Source organism: Canis lupus, chromosome 17 (genome assembly GCF_048164855.1).
Source record: "Canis lupus baileyi chromosome 17, mCanLup2.hap1, whole genome shotgun sequence".
NCBI classification, from domain to species: Eukaryota; Metazoa; Chordata; class Mammalia; order Carnivora; family Canidae; genus Canis; species Canis lupus.
The window spans coordinates 49,561,593-49,576,754 of NC_132854.1; the positions used below are offsets into that span (position 1 = coordinate 49,561,593).

Consider the following 15,162-nt stretch of genomic DNA (forward strand, 5'->3'; position numbering starts at 1 on the left):
CAGGCAGAGGGAGAAGCAGGCTCCATGCACCGGGAGCCCGACGTTGGACTTGATCCCAAGTCCCCAGGATCGCGCCCTGGGCCAAAGGCAGGCGCCAAACCGCTGCGCCACCCAGGGATCCCCACTGTTTTTCTTTTAATTTGTTTTCTCTAAACCCAAATAGCTCTAAATGAGCTATCCATTGGTTCTTACTTACTCTCTGAGAATAGCTAATTTTTGTCATTAAAACTGGTTTACTATGGTTCTCAAATTATACTGCATCAGAATCACCTGGAAGACTTGTTTAAACACAGCACTAGGCCCCAGTACCAGATTCTAATTAAAAAGGTCTGGGATCATCCCCCCAGAAAATTTGCATTCTAATGAGTTCCCCACATGATGCTGACTATGCTGGTATAGGGGCTCTGCTTTGAGAAACATTCACTGGTTAAGTATAAATGAGGGCACTTCTTATTTTCTCATCTTTGTACAAATCTACCTTTAAAACAGGATGAAACACAACATAAAATATAATTTGCTCCTTTCCAATTATTTGTAAGTTAATAATTGATGCCAAACTACAATTTTTCATTGAAATTACAAGTGTGAGTTTCAAATTTATTAGTCATGATCCCATATGTGTTCATCTCTGATGAAGGGGAAAAAGTATCTACAAAAATAACCCCATATTCTAATAATAGTATTGACAAATGCTAATGTATTTATATAAACATAGGTTACTTTTAGATTTGACTGAATGGATAAGTCTACATTTAAAAAAACTTTTAAATTATATTTTTAATCCATCTAATGTCAGGTTAGCCATAAAAAGGAGAATAAACTTTAAAAATAACACTAATTAAAATACACTATTCAAAATTATATGGCACATTTTATAACAAATATTTTATTGCTCAATCCCATTTAAGTTTACTACCATCTTAAGAGTTCCACCACTGTGTATAGATTATGGAATTCCTCACACAGAAATATTTTAAATACAAACTAGAAGTTGTAACCTTAGGGGTAGCCAAAGAAAGAGAATGTGAATTGAATCCTCAACAAATTGGCTAGAATGATTCAGAGAATCAGTCCTAGAGATATGGAAAGAACATAGTTATAGGGAGGCATTTATTAGTCCTGGAGAGCCAAAGGGGAATTGGTTTTAAAATCAAGGAAAATTTTCAATACTAAAAATGGTCCCAAAACCAAAGTTTTACAGTATAAGAAAATATGCCTATTTGTGGTTCCCGCTTTTTTTTTTTTTTTTTTTAATCTCTACAATCAGTATTGGCCTTAAAAATTGGGCCTGAGTTAGATCTTCAAGGTAAAAGCTAAATGAATCCAACTGTTACAAGATGGGGACTTCAAGGTCTGAAAACCAACTGGAACCTATACAGCAGTATTTTAATGTTTTTTAACTATTTACTCTTTCACTATTAGACAATTTCTAGAACTAATTTTTTGAGTCAAGAAGCCTAAGATCAAGATTTTTCTAAGCAAAAAAGGGAAACTGTGAAAATAAATGTAAGACAAAACATTTGTGCTATTTCAGAGAAATTACCTTTGACTTTCTGGCTTACAAAGGAAGAAATAGATAAAATTATAAGAAAAATAGTTTAGAGCACCTTGTGCAAATACTGGCAACCTACTATTATTCATGTTGGATTTTGAGATACCACTCAAGAGTGAAAAGATAGTTCCCATTATCTCACGGGACTACTGGAGAAATAATATCAAAATCTAAATAAAGTATTTTTTCTATTTAAACAATGACTGTTTAATAGTACAGATAGGAAAGTTTTAAGTACCTATATTATAAAATGATTCTGGCTATTAATACACACATTTATGGACAAGTTATGTATAGTTAACTAGAAAATTCTCTAAGAGAACACCTGATTTTTTTTTCCCTTGCTTTTTACTAACTTACTACTTAAACCTACTTCAAATTACTTAAACAATTTCTGAATCTCAGTTTCTTCATCTTTAAACACAGACACATTCAAGGCTATTTGAGTTCTTAAAGCATTTGGTCTTTTTTAGTATATTAGTTACTAATAAATAATCCATCAACTAATGTAGATACTACTTTCTATAACGTAAAACATGTTCGGAAATGCTGAGTTCAAACCTAACATGAATAACACCAGAAGTGAAGCAGAAGAATTTCAGCTTAATTTCTCATCTGCAGAAGAATCAATAATCTAAAGCTCTGAGAGGCCAGCTACAGAAAGACAGCATGAGAGCACAGCAGAGTCTGCATGAGTCCTAATAAAAAGGAGTTTAAAGCAAAAGGGAGTTAGGAGCTGAGTGGGTAAACAGGGGTAGTGACTAGCAGAGGCGGCAGTTTGAAAGAGAGGGAAAAACAGATCAATCAAAAGTTAGCTTAACAATCAGGGAGCAACTATGGTAAAGGAGGTTCTGACGGAGTTCAAAGACATTCAAGTAGTTTATGTCCTTGACATTTTTAAGATCTCATGTATGAGGCAGCTTACTTACAGGAAGATACAAAGAAACAAAAGCAGGAAGGTAGAAAAGGGGCTCAAAAGAACCATTCCTATAGAAAAAGAGCATGCAAAATGTTTATTTTTGTTTGTTTAATACAAGACAACTGAGAAGGGAGAAAACAGCAAGATCATGTCCATTCTGGAGAGCAAAACTGAAGATGAATCTACTTTTAATATCAATAACTTGAGAAGAAACTGTGGGAGGAAAAAAAATGGCAAAGGTGTTTGCATTTGGATGCGGACTATTCTTTGGGACAAGCCTGTGAATAGTTCCTCCATATTATTCCATTTGTTAAACCTCTCAAGAGTGATTTCCTTCCTGGAGAACATATTGCTAATTAGTGTAAGATCAATGATTTCCTTCATCAGAACAATTTGTATTCACAGTTTAGATTTCTTGGTGTGCAACCATGTGCTTTGATGAAAAAATGTTTCCTACGGTCCCATGCTTTGGAGAAGTTTGTGCTTATGGAATGAGCACAATGTATATACCAGTTCATTCTGCTCCTGTTTGTGTAGGAAAATACCTTCCTAATTAAATACGAATATTAAAAATTAATATTAAGTAATGGTTTCTTATAAAATGAATCTATAGAAGACTGAAGTGTCATTTACTCCTCTAAGAGGGTTTTAAATGATTATCAGTGGACATACATATATATAGAGCTCCCTAGCCAATGAGGGGAACAATAATTTTACTCATCTATGGAAACACCTCATAATACATAACACTTGGAAGCTAAAGTGGCACAACTGCATGGAAGAAGTATCCATCCTTTTTTCAATTCAACAGATGTTTACCAACATCTTAAGATTAATAATACATATTTGTTAAAGCAACAGGTAGGTACTATAAGAGGGGAAAAAGGGGATGAATAAATTATAGCTGATAACTTTTAGCATTGGCAGTTTTGCTAAGTATAAGCTGCCGACATGACGACCAGGTAGAAAAGTCCAAAAATATAAATGGAAACTGAGAGTTAAAATTCAGTATAACTGAAGCACTGACATATATGACTGCTTCCAGTTTCTTTGTTTTAAATTAGATTTAGAGAATTTCTTTTTAAAAAAATGATAGTAAATGAAAGGACAAACATTTAAGAGAATTAGTCACTCTTTCTTCAACGATCAAAATATTTTATTGATGGTGGTTTGATATGATATTTGGGCAGCAAAATACAACTAGAATATAATTAGAATATAACTGCCAAAGTTTTTAATATCCATCCCCCCACCAAATGTGTGTGTATGCGTGTGATGTGGGTTTTAAACTTTATTTTACAGGCAATGGAGAATTACAAAAACGTCTTCAGCACTTAGCATCAAGATGACTATTTATACAAGGAAGTTAAAGTAGTGATTCTCAAAATGTGGTTCCTGGACAGGCAATATCAGCATCACCAAGGAACTTTTCAGAAATGCCTATTCTTAGGCATTGTTACTAACTTACTGAATCAGAACCCTAAAGGTGGAGCCCAGCACTCACACAATTCTGATGCTCACTCAAGTCTGAAAGTCATGGGATTAATCAAAAAAGAGGAGTTGAGGATAATTTTAAATTGAACTGTTTGAGAAGATACAGATTTTATTAATTTTACATAGAAGAGTGGATGCTGTGTAGCTCAGTGGTTGAGCATCTGCCTTTGGCTCAGGTCATTATCCCAGGGTTTTGGAATCAAGTCCCACATCAGGCTCCCCGTAGGGAGCCTGCTTCTCCTTCTGTATGTGTTTCTGTCTCTCTCTCTGTGTCTATCATGAATAAATAAAATCTTTTAAGAAAAAAATTTGACATAGAAGATATGGTAGACAGATCAAGTTTGGGGAAGAAAAATTAAAAACTTAGTATTATACACTGTTTAGTTTTAGGTAATAGCAGAATATCCACCTGGAGATGGCCAGGAGCAGGTTGGAAAAGAGAATTTGGAAGTCAAGATAGGGTCAAATTTTAAAATTTAGGAGTCTACACATATATTTAGAGGTGAATAGCTACTCATCAGTTTGTATAAATTAGATACAGAATATTATTTTAAAAACCAGGAAAGCTAAGTGGAGACTAAGGAATATCTATATATCATGGCTTGGCAGAGGAGGTAAATCTAATAGAAAGAATTTTTCACTCTAAGTCCCTTTATCAGATTTAAAAATGGCTTAGCTACGCAAAGTCTGCATGGACAAGATATGTGTGAATCAAAGTTAAAATGATCAATTTTGTGCTGTATTTTAAAAATTACTTTGCATTTTTTGCACAATATAAATCGGAAGGAGCAATAAGTATTGGCCTAAGGTTTCTAAACATGATTTAACAATATGAAATCACACAAAGATATGGCTTTTCCTAAAGCTGATTTCATTTTTTAAAATTTTTGATAAACAGTAAGATATAGTCTCTTCAAAAACAGATAAAATTATTATACGCAAAAATAGAGGGGATCCATGGGTGGCGCAGCGGTTTGGTGCCTGCCTTTGGCCCAGGGCGCGATCCTGGAGACCCAGGATCGAATCCCACGTCGGGCTCCCGGTGCATGGAGCCTGCTTCTCCCTCTGCCGGTGTCTCTGCCTCTCTCTCTCTCTCTCTCTGTGACTATCATAAATAAATTAAAAAATTTAAAAAAAAAAAGAATCAAAAATAGATGTAACAGGATAAAAAAAAATGACTACTCTTAGGTAACTACTCCTATATTAGAGAAGAAAAGGAAAATCAGAATTAAAACATTTGTGTATAGCTAAAGCCCAAGTAGGGGACTCTGATAAATAGGATTTCAAATAGATTAATTTATTGCACCTGGCAGTGATGAAAACATTAGATGTGTCGGAAGAAATCTCTCCACTATATATCAAAAGCCATAGAAACATAACAATTCAAACACAGCTAGCTACTTAGATAGCTGCTTTTCCAGAATAATGAAAGCATTTAAAGTAAAAAACATAAAATAATGTAAGTCAAAATAATTTGCAGTGAAAATTGGCTACAAACTTAACAAAGGCAGATAGAATGGAAGCATTCTACAAGACCTGCTGGAATTAACAGATCTCTGATTTTTTTCTTCATGATTCAGAAATACAGTCAACGCAGAATTTCTTAAGCTTTTAAAATAATTTTGTTTTGTTAATTTTGCTGTCACTTTAGATCAAATTTCCCTGATGTCCATTTTGCCTTGCTTCTCAACATTTTTCTTGTCCAAAGTGAGAATATTCATAAGGTCAAATACGCCACAGAAAACTAGAATGACTGATCCACAAAACAGTAAAACCTTGAATCTGAACACAGTCTTAAGGATCATCAAGTTCAGGCATATCAGTTTAAAAGAGGCTAGAGAGGGCAGCCCCGGTGATAGCGGTTTAGCGCTGCCTGCAGCCTGGGGTGTGATCCTGGGGTCCTAGGATCAGTCCCATGTTGGGCTCCCTGGATGAAGCCTGCTTCTCCCTCTGCCTGTATCTCTGCCTCTATGTGGCTCTTATGAATAAATAAATAAAATCTTTAAAAAAAAGTATCTCTCCCTCGAAACAAAACAAAAAAGGAAGAAATGTTGCATACCATCTAAAACAGTTTTGAAAGTATATAGCGGAAATATATTCTGACCTATCAAGTTGTTCAATAATCTATAAAAACGGACAAAAATTTATCTGATATTGTTTCTTCATTTGATATTCAATTTTGAAGTGCAGGAATCCCATCAGTTTAAACAACAGTAAATACAAAATCGCTAAGTCAAAAACACAGTCAAGAAATGGGAAAAAATGTTTCAGCTCAGTGCATCACGAAGTAATTCATCAAATGGGGCATAACTGGAAAAAAAAAAAAGATCAAAGTAATAATAACAACAACGTGTTCCACTTCAAGGATGGTGAGTAGGTCTATTTTCTACTACTCCTCTTACTAAGTACAACTACAAACAACAGTGATTATACTAAAACAAAACAACTTCTGGAAAAAAATAAAGCAGACCAGCAGAGCAGCTACGTGACCGTGGGCTTTGCAGGATTTGGTTCTGTCTCCTGCACACACCGCTGGGAGCTGAAGAAGCCAGCAACCCAGAAGCGACAACCCAGGACAGACAGACACACAGCAACAGAGAGAGGCCTGCGCTCGCTCTCTCTCTCTCTCCCCCTCTCTCTCTAGGTGAAAAAACAAGGGGCAGCCTAACAAAGTAGAAAACTAAACACATAAAAAAAAAAAATCCTGAAAAGCATCCAGCGATAGTCATCACCTCACTTATAGGAGGGAAAAACCATTAGAAAGAGGGCGATGGAGCAGCCCGGGTGGCTCAGGCGGTTCGGCGCCGCCTGTGACCCAGGGCGTGACCTTGGTGACCCCGGATCGAGTCCCGCGTCGGGCTCCCTCATGGAGCCTGCTTCTCCCTCTGCCTGTGTCCCTCTGCCTCTCTCTGTGTCTCAAATAAATAAATGAAATCAAGAAAGAAAGAAAAGAAAAGAAAGAAAAGGAAAGAAAAGAAAAGAAAAGAAAAGAAAAGAAAAGAAAAGAAAAGAAAAAGAAATAAATGCGGTGTCTATTATTCATAACAAACAACAGAGGTCAAGGAAGTGGCCCAAGAATTTTCAAGCGTGCAAAGAAAACATCAAGCCAGAATCCTACACCCGGTGAAAATATCCCTCAAGATGCTTGAGGAGCAGAAGCATAGCTTTCAAATGACTAGGCACAATTTTATCTCAAAAACAGCACTACCTGGGTCACTGGTGGCGTTAATTTCCTCCTATAGAGCGCGACGACCCCTTATTGGGCCTGAGCTGCGGCCGCAGGCACGTGACACGGCCCCACCCCGGGCGGCTTCCCAGGGACCACTCGGGGCATGCGCAGTGTGGAGCTCGGGGGAGGCCAGGCGGCTCCTCACGTCACTGCCGTGCCAGTGGCTCCCGCGAAGGTGCCCGGCCAATCCTCATCGGTTTACGGCAGCCAGGGGTGGGCGGAAGAGCGGAGGCAGAGTCGGGCTTCCGGTAGAGGACGCCCCGCCCACGCGCCCCCATTGGTCCTGCGTGTCCCCGCCCTTCCCATCCTCCCACGGCCCCGCTGCATGTCGGGAGGATGCGCAGCCCCGCAGGAGGACCCGGGCCTCGGGTAGCTGCTCCTGTCGCCCCTGCTGATGCCCGGACCCAGGAACTGTCCTCAGCCCCCCGGCGTTCAGCACTCGCGCTGTACCTGCCCTTGGCACCCCCGCAGGCCTTGCGTGAGCCAGCTTCTGTTCACGGGCTGGGTCCCACCGGAATGGAGGGGAGCGGGCCTTCCGCCGCCGCAGCTCCCCGGCCTGGGGCCGGAGTTCCGGACTGCAAGGAGCGGCTGTGGGCAGCCCGCACCCCCGCTGGCTGCGGAAGAGCTCCTGGGAACGTCGGGGAAGTGAGGGAACACGTCTGCGCCACCCTCGGTGGCACTCCGCGTTCCGGGCCGTGGCGAGGAAGAGCCTCCGCGCAATCCCCGTGGATGTCCCTGTGCCCGGCAGCTTCCTGCCACCACCCCAACGCTGCATGCCGGGCCCAGCCCGCCCCCGCACCAGCCTCCTCCGTGTGCAGGTGCCCTTGTGACCCCTGGAAAAGCAGAGAAAGCAGGTGCACGTGCACGCACACACACACACACCCCAGCCCCCTGACATCGTATCTGCAAACAGGGCTGGGGGGTGGAATGACCCAGAGTATTCATTTACTGTGTGTCCTCCATTAGATTGTAAGTTTCACATTTGGTCTTGTGCGTGTGGTCTGTATCACCAAAGCCTGGCGTCGGACCTGTCCCGTGCTAGAAGCTCGGTGAACAACAGCTGAATGAGAACCTATTTAGCCACATGCCTTTGTCTCCACAGAACTTCTTCCACTTTTTTTTTTTTTAAAGATTGATTGATTGATTGATGATAGTCACAGAGAGAGAGAGGCAGAGACAAAGGCAGAGGGAGAAGCAGGCTCCATGCAGGGAGCCCGACTCGGACCCGATTCCAGGACTCCAGGATCGCGCCCTGGGCCAAAGGCAGGTGCCAAATCGCTGAGCCACCCAGGGATTCCCCCTTCTTCCACTTTTAAACCACAGGCCTAAAACACAGGTATCTTTATTGCCACTGGGACTGACACTTTGAACTCCCTGCCATCCAAGAGAGCTGCCCAAGAGGGTTTGTTGTGCCCAAGATTGCAAATCTGAGAAACCACCGAGGAGCCTACACCGATGCAAACACACGACGGTTTATTTACAAGCTGGAGCTTGGGTCCAAGTATACCCGACACAGCATAGCAGGGACTTGGGACCCCGAGGTGGGTTTCAGCTTAGTTTTAAGGGCTGGTCTAGGGGACCTCCAGAAGGGCTGGAGGAATTCCTCAAGTTCTGTTTACATTCTGATAGGGGGCTTTCAAGGGCATTGAGCTCTGTTCTCATTCTAATATGAGGCTTCCTGCCCTTGGCTTGGGCTCTGTTCTTATTTTAATATGGGGCTTCCTGTCCCTGGCTTGGGCTCTGTTCTTATTCTAATATGGGGCTTTCTAGGACCCATGCAGACCCCATGCAGGGAGGCCAACGCAGGACCCTTCCCGGGACCCCAGGATCAGGCAGGTGCCAAACCGCTGAGCCACCCAGGAATCCCTGAGCCGATGACCTTTGGATGGGGACGGAATAAATCAGTTTCACAAGCAATGAAACATGGGTGCTCTCAGACTTCTCCTGTCTTTTGCATTATTGTATTGAATGCATTATCTCTTTTAGTATTCTACCTTAAAGGAGAAACAACTATACATGAAATTTGATTTTCATTGTATTATCATATAGAGCTTATGAAATTTGGTTTATATTGTGTTTTCATTGTGTAGAGTTTAGGATGCCTTGCATCTTCTGTGCTCACTATCGTTCATCCTCCCTTACTGTATGACTAGCGCTTGCTCAGTATGGTGTCTTTGAAATTTTACAGAAGCACTGACAAGTACAAAAGACTTGGCAAAGCATTTACCCATCATTCCTAAACTGCTTTTCAGGGTAGTGATTTCTATGTATATTTAAATACCAAAAAATCATAGTCTAACCCTTTATCCTGAAATTATCAGTACAGGTTTTTTTTTTTTTTTCAAGATTTTATGTATTTATTCATGAGAGACAGGCAGAGACACAGGCAGAGGGAGAAGCAGGCTCCCTGTGGGGAGCTGGATGGGGCACTGGATCTTGGGACCCCAGGACTGCCACCTGAGCCGAAGGCAGCCGCTCAACTGCTGAGCCACCCAGGCGTCCCCAGGATCAGGTTTTAAATGGTGAACTACTGACTCGAGTATACATTGATTAAAGGAAAAAAATCTCTTCAAAAACATATATACCTTTAATGATCGTGTAGACTAACCTATTTTACATTTTTTAAAAAATCAGTCTGTTTGCCTGGCCGCAGGCAGCTTCATCATGTTAGCAAGATAATTACAAATCTTTGGAGTTTCTCCAATTCTACTTTGCCTTTATTGTTACCTACAGTACTCTGTGTGGAGACATCATGTTTGTATAAGGGTGGGTCTGAGAGAATTAAATTAACCTAGATTCAGATTCAGGCTACATGGTTTACTAATTTGCAAAAATTACTTGGAAAAAAACGTAGCTTCCCTTTCTGTAATCCATTATTTTCCTTCTTTATAAAGATAGTAGTAGTTAATTATAATTTGTCTAATCTGAAACACCATTTATTGTAAGGGATGGTTTATCTGCCCTCAAGAAAGAATAAATGGTAATAAATATATGTGACAAATGAACAGTTAGTATAATAAGTATGTAATTTAACATATGTAACATATAACATGTATCCTGAGAGCTTTTCAATATTAGTTTCTTTTCTGATTCACCTTCAGTCAGGCTGTTATTACAGTGGTTTTGATGATCAGATTAAATGCAGTTTATAAGCATAAGATCTACAAATCCATTGCCAATTCTCTTGCTTACTGTTGCATTATATGATCAGAATCTATGAATATTTACTCAAGCACTGCTATTAATTTGTCTTGTGATTTTAGAGAAGTAACTTAATTTTCTTGACTCTATTAATTAGTAAAATGGCAATACAAGCTTACAAACATATTATTGAGTTTAAAATATACAGAAGATTTTAAAATAATTTCTGAATATAATATGTTAAGTAGTAGTGGAAAGAATGCCTAAAGCAAATGAAATCTATGTAGCATTGTTAATTCAAAAAACATTTCGCCTGTGTAAGTGCCACTGAATGAGGAATCCTCTCAAGAGAAAGACAAAGGCAAAGAGCTTGAAAATTCCTCTCATCCTTTATAGGTAAAATCTCCAGAGCAGTGGTTTGGGCAGATGGGAAATTTTTACTCCCTGTGCTGTATCTGTTGAGTTGATAAAAAGAGGACTTTGATCTCTGAGACTGTCAATCCAGCTCTTTTTATGAAAAATTTGCTTAAAGTAAACAGTAAAAGTAGCAAAGCAGTTATTAAAATTCCACCCCAATTGGCTATGCTCCCAGTTCCAAAACCCAAAACATAATGCCCACTGATTATTCAGATTATGTTTAAACCTTTTTGTGTGTGTTTTTAAAAAACAGTACTATAAATAACTGATCTAGTTGAGAAAATTACAAATCTTCTCTTTCAAATTCTAATCATATTAGATGAGTTAAAGTAAGATCCAGCAAAAATCCTTTCAGTGACATTTCTATTGATAGAAGCTCCAAGTACTCAATTCTGAGCTGCGTTCAGCCACTAGAGTTTTATGCATAAAACTATGAAATGTTACACTTGAGCTTAAGACAACTGGCTGTCAATCACCTGAAAAGCACACTGATCTGTATAATTCTCTTATATTATATATATATGTGTGTGTGTGTGTGTATTTTTTAAAGCTTGTTATGTTAAGCTATTCACTGAAGCTGCCTTTTCTCACTTTTAGTCTCCTTCAGACCTATTTCATTTTTTTGCTGTTGCTGAATTTGTTTTGAGAGCTGCCCACTGGGATTTTCAAAAAAACTACCAATATATAGTGATATAAAACCTCCACCTAAGACATCTGTTTGACAACCTTGTTATATATAACTATGTAGTAGATACATTAAGTCTTATCATCCCATTTTTTGATATTTAGAGAAGATAGGGAGGATAAAAAAACTATGTTTCTTAATCTCTACTGCAGCAAAGGTTCTCGAATGAATTCATGTTTTGGACTTACGGAAGGCAGAAGTGTAGCAGAAGCCACCTTGCTGCTGTTACAGCTAGAACAAGGCCATGAGAAGTGAGCATTAAAAAGTATCCAGATTTAGCATTGCAGGCTCTTTGGACATCTGGAGACAGAGCTACCATTGTGAATATGGCAGCAGAAGTAGCATCCTCACCACTGAAGCATGTTCCTCAGTCTATACTTCTAATACTTTTCAGTCCCCTGTATTGAATTCCTTTTGTGGGAAATACATAAAGTGATTTCTATTTCTTTCACTAAATCCTGACCACAAACCTGTTATAAGAGAGTAATTTTTATTTTTAAACCATTTTCCTAACCTAAAGGGGAAATTAAAGATTGCTGATAAATGTTTTTGCATCAAGATTGAAACAGTAATAAACCTAGGGAATCACTTATATGTTCAAAGGAATTAATATTGTGGAGTATCTCAGAATTCTGTTCAGAGGAAGTTTTCTATGGAGTCACTTCTAAAAGATATCTTCATATTTTTTGTCATGATCACTTTCCTCATGCAGATTAATTTAATCTTCATTGAATTCCTGGGCCTGTAGATCTAGTCTCCAGAGTGATAGTATCAATATTCCCATTGTCAGTAATTTCTCTTAGAATAATTCCATTTATATTCATTCAATTCAGATGTCACTTTTAGCATTTATCATTTTCCATGTTTTTGCTACACTTCTATGTAGACAATTAGACCCTTGTCTAATTGTCTGTTTTGTAAAATATCATTTGGGTTTATCACTGGGAGCCAAGAAGGCAACACAACTACATGCTTTGCCGTCTGTTTGAGAAATGAATAAATGTACAGTTACCAATCACTGACACACTTGGGAAAAAAAAGCGATGATTGATTACCAATAATAATATTCATCTGTTATGTAGTGATACATAAATTGAAGCACGAGCAGCAAACAATTACTTAAAGTTAATATACCAAAACTGGAATTTGAACTATGTGAACTGCTGTTATATAATTAAACCCTGGTAAATAAAATTTGTGCCTATAAGTAGAATGCAACATGAGGATTTCCCATATAAATCAATCTGAAAATTTGGACAAAAATAAAAAAAAATGTATAAACCAATAGGTATTAAAGATTTAAAACTGTATTCAAAGCTCTAACACCCACATGCTTTTACAATTGTATAAGACACCTGCTTTCATGTAGTAAACAAAAATACAACAAAACAAAAATCATAGTTTTCTATGGAACTAGGAAAGAACATTGGACCTAAGAAAATCTTGCTGAACTGAATTACAAAAAGAACCAAAGCAAACTGTACTTAAGCAAGCAGAGAATGGCAGTGCTCTTCTACTTGCTTATGCACCTGGTCTGGATATAGGCTGGTCTTAAAGATATGCAGACATTACAGGTTATAAGAGAAAAGGGATTTTTTTTTTCAGAATTTACTGAAGAAAAATAAAATCATTTGTCAAATCATCACTAATAGTTGAATGAATGAACTGTGGTATATCCATCCAATTGAATATTAGTAGCAATGGAAGGAATGAGTTACAGATGCATACGATAATATGTGTGCAAAATAATTGTGGTGAATGAAAGTAGTCCGAAAAAAAATGAGTCCATACTGTGTGATTACGTTTAAAAAATTTTCCAGAAAATTAAAACAAATCCACTGTGACAGAAAGCCTAGGAATGGGAGAATGGAATAAGGAGTAAGGAATTACAGTGGCATACAAGGATTTTGGGGGATAATAGACATGTTTATTCAATTGTATAGTTTAAATATATGCAGTGTCATACATCAATAATACCTCAAAAATCTGTCTAAAATATAAACTGAGTTTGTAAACAGAGAAGGTAAAATGAGTCCTATATTAGCATACTATCCATGGAATTTCAAAAGAATAATACACAATTTGCAGTAACACAAATAATACTGAGACACAAAGAACATTAAAATAATTGTTTATAAGGAGAATAGTGTGAAAAGTTTAATTAATGAAGTAACAAATATACACAAATTTACCTATGCAAGAGGTTATTTTACAGACCAATATTACAGGTGTTATGAAGTTAAAAATATAGTTCACTCAACTCAAGGTCCAAAATTAAAAACAATGGCACTTACATAAGTAAATCTTCCTAATTCTCAAAATGTTAATTCTTCCCAGTTGTTAAAGGAAATAGGGTGATGAGCTTTAAAGTATTTAATAATTTATTTAAAGTTCAATCGGCAAATATTTATTAAATGCCCCTTGGGTAATGGGCACCATGCTGGGGTCAGTGCATGGAACCCTTGTGGTTCTTGCTCACATTGAGATTTTATTTGCATGTGAAAAAACATAGATGCATTCTTTCCTGTTTCAGGACCTTCTACTCCTGCTATTTCTTCTGCCTGGAGTTGCATTTCTTTTGCATTTTGCATAGACTGATGACTGTGATCTTTCTGGTTTTGCTTTAAACATCTCAAAGAGAGTGATCCTGATGACTCAGTCTAAGTTACACAGCCTGCTTCTGCTTCTTGCTTTTTGTCTGTCTCCAGCACTGTACCTTAATTGCTTTCTTACCTGCTTTCTTCCTAACTTTTTTGCAAACTCCACAAGAGACTTACATATTTGTTAATGTACAATGTCCAGTGCCTTAAACATTGGCACCAACATGTATACAATGGATTTTTTTTAAAAGATTTTATTTATTTGAGAAAGTGTACGAGAGAGAAAGAGAACACAAGCAGGTGGGAAGGCGAGAGGGAGAGGAAGAAGCAGACTCCCCACTGAGCAGGGAGCCAGATGTGGGACTTGATCAATCCCAGAACCCTGGGATCATGACCTGAGTGGAAAGCAGACACTTAAGCAACTGAACCACCAAGGTGCCCTGGATTTTTTAAAAAGATGTTTGACATATATCTAAACACATAAATTTGGTGGTAATAAACTAATCAAAAAGGAAAAAAGCATATTGTGATGTTGAACAATGGTGGAGAAAATAGTACAGTGGTCAAGGAACTATTTTTGGAGGCATCCATTTATTTTCAAGATGGGATAATCCTGACCAAATATACATTTTCCAAGTTCAAGGTTAACTTGAAGGGGAAAAAAATATTATAAAAGTTTAAAGGGCACAGCATAGAGAAATTGCAATAAATGCTATCATAGATAAACTTTTTTTCTCATCAGATCATATAATAGACCAAAATGCACTTCTGACTGGTAAGGATAAAACTCCTAAATGGGGAAATGCTTAGATACAGAACCAAGAAACTCTCCCACACAGATATTTTGATATTCTTGTAACTTTGAGATTCCTAGAATTTTAAAAGTACAACCACATGCCAAGTACTTTACAGATTAAATATGCATTAGGTTAGAGATATTTATGATTAAATTCTGTAACATGAATCTGTAGACTGAAATAAAATATGCCTCTGTGGACACATTCCCAATCAAGTGTCTCTAAATGCAGTTCCTGCACAAATAAAATTGCCAAAAATTCTAATTTTACATACAGTGATTGTGACCACTAAAGTTGTAAATTTTATCTTAATGTATTTTTATTGTCA

At 38.0% G+C, this 15,162-nt stretch overlaps 1 long non-coding RNA gene across 3 annotated transcripts in view; it reads right to left on the reverse strand.

Annotated features, from left to right (window-relative positions):
• LOC140608076 (uncharacterized) overlaps positions 1-7,295 on the reverse strand; it is a 132,418-nt gene extending 125,123 nt beyond the window's left edge. For all 3 annotated transcript variants that reach the window (XR_012010050.1, XR_012010049.1, XR_012010048.1), the window contains exon 1: positions 7,174-7,295. This is a non-coding gene — a long non-coding RNA (uncharacterized lncRNA). The remainder of the gene's footprint in view (positions 1-7,173) is intronic.
• Positions 7,296-15,162: the final 7,867 nt, after the last annotated feature.